The sequence below is a fragment of the Ammospiza caudacuta genome, chromosome Z (genome assembly GCF_027887145.1).
Source record: "Ammospiza caudacuta isolate bAmmCau1 chromosome Z, bAmmCau1.pri, whole genome shotgun sequence".
In the NCBI taxonomy this organism is placed as follows: domain Eukaryota; kingdom Metazoa; phylum Chordata; class Aves; order Passeriformes; family Passerellidae; genus Ammospiza; species Ammospiza caudacuta.
In genome coordinates this window covers 5,259,711-5,265,422 of record NC_080632.1, presented here as the reverse complement: position 1 = coordinate 5,265,422, position 5,712 = coordinate 5,259,711, and positions in this window count along the sequence as shown.

Below are 5,712 nucleotides of genomic sequence, written 5' to 3'. Positions count from 1 at the left end.
CTTCCTTCCGACACTTCCTTCCGACACTTCCTTCCTTCCTTCCTTCCTTCCTTCCTTCCTTCCTTCCGACACTTCCTTCCGACACTTCCTTCCGACACTTCCTTCCGATACTTCCTTCCGACACTTCCTTCCTTCCAACACTTCCTTCCTTCCGACACTTCCTTCCTTCCTTCCTTCCTTCCGACACTTCCTTCCGACACTTCCTTCCGACACTTCCTTCCGACACTTCCTTCCGACACTTCCTTCCGACACTTCCTTCCTTCCTTCCGACACTTCCTTCCTTCCTTCCAACACTTCCTTCCGACACTTCCTTCTGACACTTCCTTCCAACACTTCCTTCCACCCTTCCTTCCTTCCGACACTTCCTTCCTTCCGACACTTCATTCCTTCCGACACGTCATTCCTTCCGACACTTCCTTCCATGCTTCATTCCTTCCGACACTTCCTTCGGACACTTCCTTCCGACACTTCCTTCCGACACTTCCTTCCATCCTTCCTTCCTTCCGACACTTCATTCCTTCCGACACTTCCTTCCTCCCGACACTTCCTTCCTTCCTTCCTTCGTTCTGACACTTCCTTCCGACACTTCCTTCTGACACTTCCTTCCTTCCTTCCGACACTTCCTTCATTCTGTCACTTCCTTCCTTCCTTCCTTCCTTCCTGCCTTCCTTCCTTCCGACACTTCCGACACTTCCGACACTTCCGACAATTCCTTCCGACATTTCCTTCCGACACTTCCTTCCTTCCGACACTTCCTTCCGACACTTCCTTCCTTCCTTCCGACACTACTTTCCGACACTTCGTTCCGACACTTCCTTCCTCCGACACTTCCTTCCGACACTTCATTCCATCCTTCCTTCCTTCTGACACTTCCTTCCTTCCGACAGTTCCTTCCTTCCTTCCTTTCTTCCTTCCTTCCGACACTTCCTTCCGACACTTCCTTACGACACTTCCTTCAAACACTTCCTTCCATCCTTCCTTCCTTCCGACACTTCCTTCCTTCCTTCCGACACTCCCTTCCGACACTTCCTTCCTTCCGACACATCCGACATTTCCGACACTTCCTTCCGACACTTCCTTCCGACACTTCCTTCCGACACTTCCTTCCTTCCTTCCTCCCTTCCTTCCTTCCTTCCGACACTTCCTTCCTTCCGACACTTCCTTCCGACACTTCCTTCCGACACTTCCTTCCGAAACTTCCTTCCTTCCTTCCGACAATTCCTTCCGACACTTCCTTCCGACACTTCTTTCCTTCCTTCCGACAATTCCTTCCGACACTTCCTTCCGACACTTCCTTCCTTCCTTCCTTCCTTCCTTCCTTCCGACACTTCCTTCCGACACTTCCTTCCGACACTTCCTTCTTTCCGACACTTCCTTCCTCCCGACACTTCCTTCTTTCCGACACTTCCTTCCGACACTTCCTTCCGAAACTTCCTTCCGACACTTCCTTCCTTCCTTCCGACACTTCCTTCCTTCCTTCCGACACTTCCTTCCAACACTTCCTTCCTTCCTTTCTTCCTTCCTTCCTTCCTTCCTTCCTTCCTTCCTTCCTTCCTTCCGACACTTCCTTCCTTCCGACACTTCCTTCCGACACTTCCTTCCGACACTTCCATCAGACACTTCCTTCCGACACTTCCTTCCTTCCTTCCTTCCGACACTTCCTTCCTTCCTTCCTTCCGACACTTCCTTCCTTCCGACACTTCCTTCCTTCCGACACTTCCTTCGGACACTTCCTTCCTTCCTTCCTTCTGACACTTCCTTCCGACACTTCCTTCTGACACTTCCTTCCTTCCTTCCGACACTTCCTTCCTTCCTTCCTTCCTTCCTTCCTTCCTTCCTTCCTTCCTTCCTTCCGACACTTCCTTCCGACACTTCCTTCCGACATTTCCTTCCTTCCGACACTTCCTTCCTTCCGACACTTCCTTCCGTCCTTCCTTCCTTTCTTCCGACACTTCCTTCCTTCCTTCCTTCCGACACTTCCTTCCTTCCTACCGACACTTCCTTCCGACACTTCCTTCCGACACTTCCTTCAAACACTTCCTTCCATCCTTCCTTCCTTCCGACACTTCCTTCCTTCCGACACTTCTTCCTTCCGACACTTCCTTCCTTCCGACACTTCCTTCCGACACTTCCTTCCTTCCGACACATCCGACACTTCCGACACTTCCTTCCGACACTTCCTTCCGACACTTCCTTCCTTCCTTCCTTACAACACTTCTTTCCGACACTTCGTTCCGACACTTCCTTCCTTCCTTCCTTCCTTTCGACACTTCCTTCCTTCCTTCCTTCCTTCCGACACTTCCTTCCGACACTTCCTTCCGACACTTCCTTCCGACACTTCCTTCCTTCCTTCCGACACTTCCTTCCTTCCTTCCGACACTTCCTTCCGACACTTCCTTCCGACACTTCCTTCCAACACTTCCTTCCACCCTTCCTTCCTTCCGACAATTCCTTCCATCCTTCCTTCCTTCCTTCCTTCCTTCCTTCCTTCCTTCCTTCCTTCCTTCCTTCCTTCCTTCCTTCCTTCCTTCCGACACTTCCTTCCGACACTTCCTTCCGACACTTCCTTCCTTCCGACACTTCCTTCCTTCCTTCCGACACTTCCTTCCTTCCGACACTTCCTTCCTTCCGACACTTCCTTCCGACACTTCCCTCCTTCCGACACATCCGACACATCCGACACTTCCTTCCGACACTTCCTTCCGACATTTCCTTCCGACAATTCCTTCCTTCCTTCCTTACAACACTTCTTTCCGACACTTCGTTCCGACAGTTCCTGCCTTCCGACACTTCCTTCCGACACTTCCTTCCATCCCCCTTTCCTTCCGACACTTCCTTCCTTCCGACACTTCCTTCCTTCCGACACTTCCTTCCTTCCTTCCTTCCTTCTGACACTTCCTTCCGACACTTCCTTCTGACACTTCCTTCCTTCCTTTCGACACTTCCTTCCTTCCGACACTTCCTTCCTCCCTTCCTTCCTTCCTTCCTTCCTTCCGACATTTCCGACACTTCCGACACTTCAGACCCTTCCGACACTTCCGACACTTCCTTCCTTCCGACACTTTTTTCCTTCCTTCCTTCCTTTCTTCCTTCCTTCCTTCCTTCCTACACTTCCTTACGACACTTCCTTCCGACACTTCCTTCCGACACTTCTATCCTTCCTTCCTTCCTTCCGACACTTCCTTCCGACACTTCCTTCTGACACTTCCTTCCGACACTTCCTTCATTCCTTCCAACACTTCTTTTCGACACTTCCTTCCGACACTTCCTTCCGACACTTCCTTCCTTCCTTCCTTCCTTCCTTCCTTCCTTCCTTCCTTCCTTCCGACACTTCCTTCCGACACTTCCTTCCGACACTTCCTTCCGATACTTCCTTCCGACACTTCCTTCCTTCCAACACTTCCTTCCTTCCGACACTTCCTTCCTTCCTTCCTTCCTTCCGACACTTCCTTCCGACACTTCCTTCCGACACTTCCTTCCGACACTTCCTTCCGACACTTCCTTCCGACACTTCCTTCCTTCCTTCCGACACTTCCTTCCTTCCTTCCAACACTTCCTTCCGACACTTCCTTCTGACACTTCCTTCCAACACTTCCTTCCACCCTTCCTTCCTTCCGACACTTCCTTCCTTCCGACACTTCATTCCTTCCGACACGTCATTCCTTCCGACACATCCTTCCGACAATTCCTTCCGACACTTCCTTCCATGCTTCATTCCTTCCGACACTTCCTTCGGACACTTCCTTCCGACACTTCCTTCCGACACTTCCTTCCATCCTTCCTTCCTTCCGACACTTCATTCCTTCCGACACTTCCTTCCTCCCGACACTTCCTTCCTTCCTTCCTTCGTTCTGACACTTCCTTCCGACACTTCCTTCTGACACTTCCTTCCTTCCTTCCGACACTTCCTTCATTCTGTCACTTCCTTCCTTCCTTCCTTCCTTCCTGCCTTCCTTCCTTCCGACACTTCCGACACTTCCGACACTTCCGACAATTCCTTCCGACATTTCCTTCCGACACTTCCTTCCTTCCGACACTTCCTTCCGACACTTCCTTCCTTCCTTCCGACACTACTTTCCGACACTTCGTTCCGACACTTCCTTCCTCCGACACTTCCTTCCGACACTTCATTCCATCCTTCCTTCCTTCTGACACTTCCTTCCTTCCGACAGTTCCTTCCTTCCTTCCTTTCTTCCTTCCTTCCGACACTTCCTTCCGACACTTCCTTCCTTCCTTCCGACACTTCCTTACGACACTTCCTTCAAACACTTCCTTCCATCCTTCCTTCCTTCCGACACTTCCTTCCTTCCTTCCGACACTCCCTTCCGACACTTCCTTCCTTCCGACACATCCGACATTTCCGACACTTCCTTCCGACACTTCCTTCCGACACTTCCTTCCGACACTTCCTTCCTTCCTTCCTCCCTTCCTTCCTTCCTTCCGACACTTCCTTCCTTCCGACACTTCCTTCCGACACTTCCTTCCGACACTTCCTTCCGAAACTTCCTTCCTTCCTTCCGACAATTCCTTCCGACACTTCCTTCCGACACTTCTTTCCTTCCTTCCGACAATTCCTTCCGACACTTCCTTCCGACACTTCCTTCCTTCCTTCCTTCCTTCCTTCCTTCCGACACTTCCTTCCGACACTTCCTTCCGACACTTCCTTCTTTCCGACACTTCCTTCCTCCCGACACTTCCTTCTTTCCGACACTTCCTTCCGACACTTCCTTCCGAAACTTCCTTCCGACACTTCCTTCCTTCCTTCCGACACTTCCTTCCTTCCTTCCGACACTTCCTTCCAACACTTCCTTCCTTCCTTTCTTCCTTCCTTCCTTCCTTCCTTCCTTCCTTCCTTCCTTCCGACACTTCCTTCCTTCCGACACTTCCTTCCGACACTTCCTTCCGACACTTCCATCAGACACTTCCTTCCGACACTTCCTTCCTTCCTTCCTTCCGACACTTCCTTCCTTCCTTCCTTCCGACACTTCCTTCCTTCCGACACTTCCTTCCTTCCGACACTTCCTTCGGACACTTCCTTCCTTCCTTCCTTCTGACACTTCCTTCCGACACTTCCTTCTGACACTTCCTTCCTTCCTTCCGACACTTCCTTCCTTCCTTCCTTCCTTCCTTCCTTCCTTCCTTCCTTCCTTCCTTCCTTCCGACACTTCCTTCCGACACTTCCTTCCGACATTTCCTTCCTTCCGACACTTCCTTCCTTCCGACACTTCCTTCCGTCCTTCCTTCCTTTCTTCCGACACTTCCTTCCTTCCTTCCTTCCGACACTTCCTTCCTTCCTACCGACACTTCCTTCCGACACTTCCTTCCGACACTTCCTTCAAACACTTCCTTCCATCCTTCCTTCCTTCCGACACTTCCTTCCTTCCGACACTTCTTCCTTCCGACACTTCCTTCCTTCCGACACTTCCTTCCGACACTTCCTTCCTTCCGACACATCCGACACTTCCGACACTTCCTTCCGACACTTCCTTCCGACACTTCCTTCCTTCCTTCCTTACAACACTTCTTTCCGACACTTCGTTCCGACACTTCCTTCCTTCCTTCCTTCCTTTCGACACTTCCTTCCTTCCTTCCTTCCTTCCGACACTTCCTTCCGACACTTCCTTCCGACACTTCCTTCCGACACTTCCTTCCTTCCTTCCGACACTTCCTTCCTTCCTTCCGACACTTCCTTCCGACACTTCCTTCCGACAC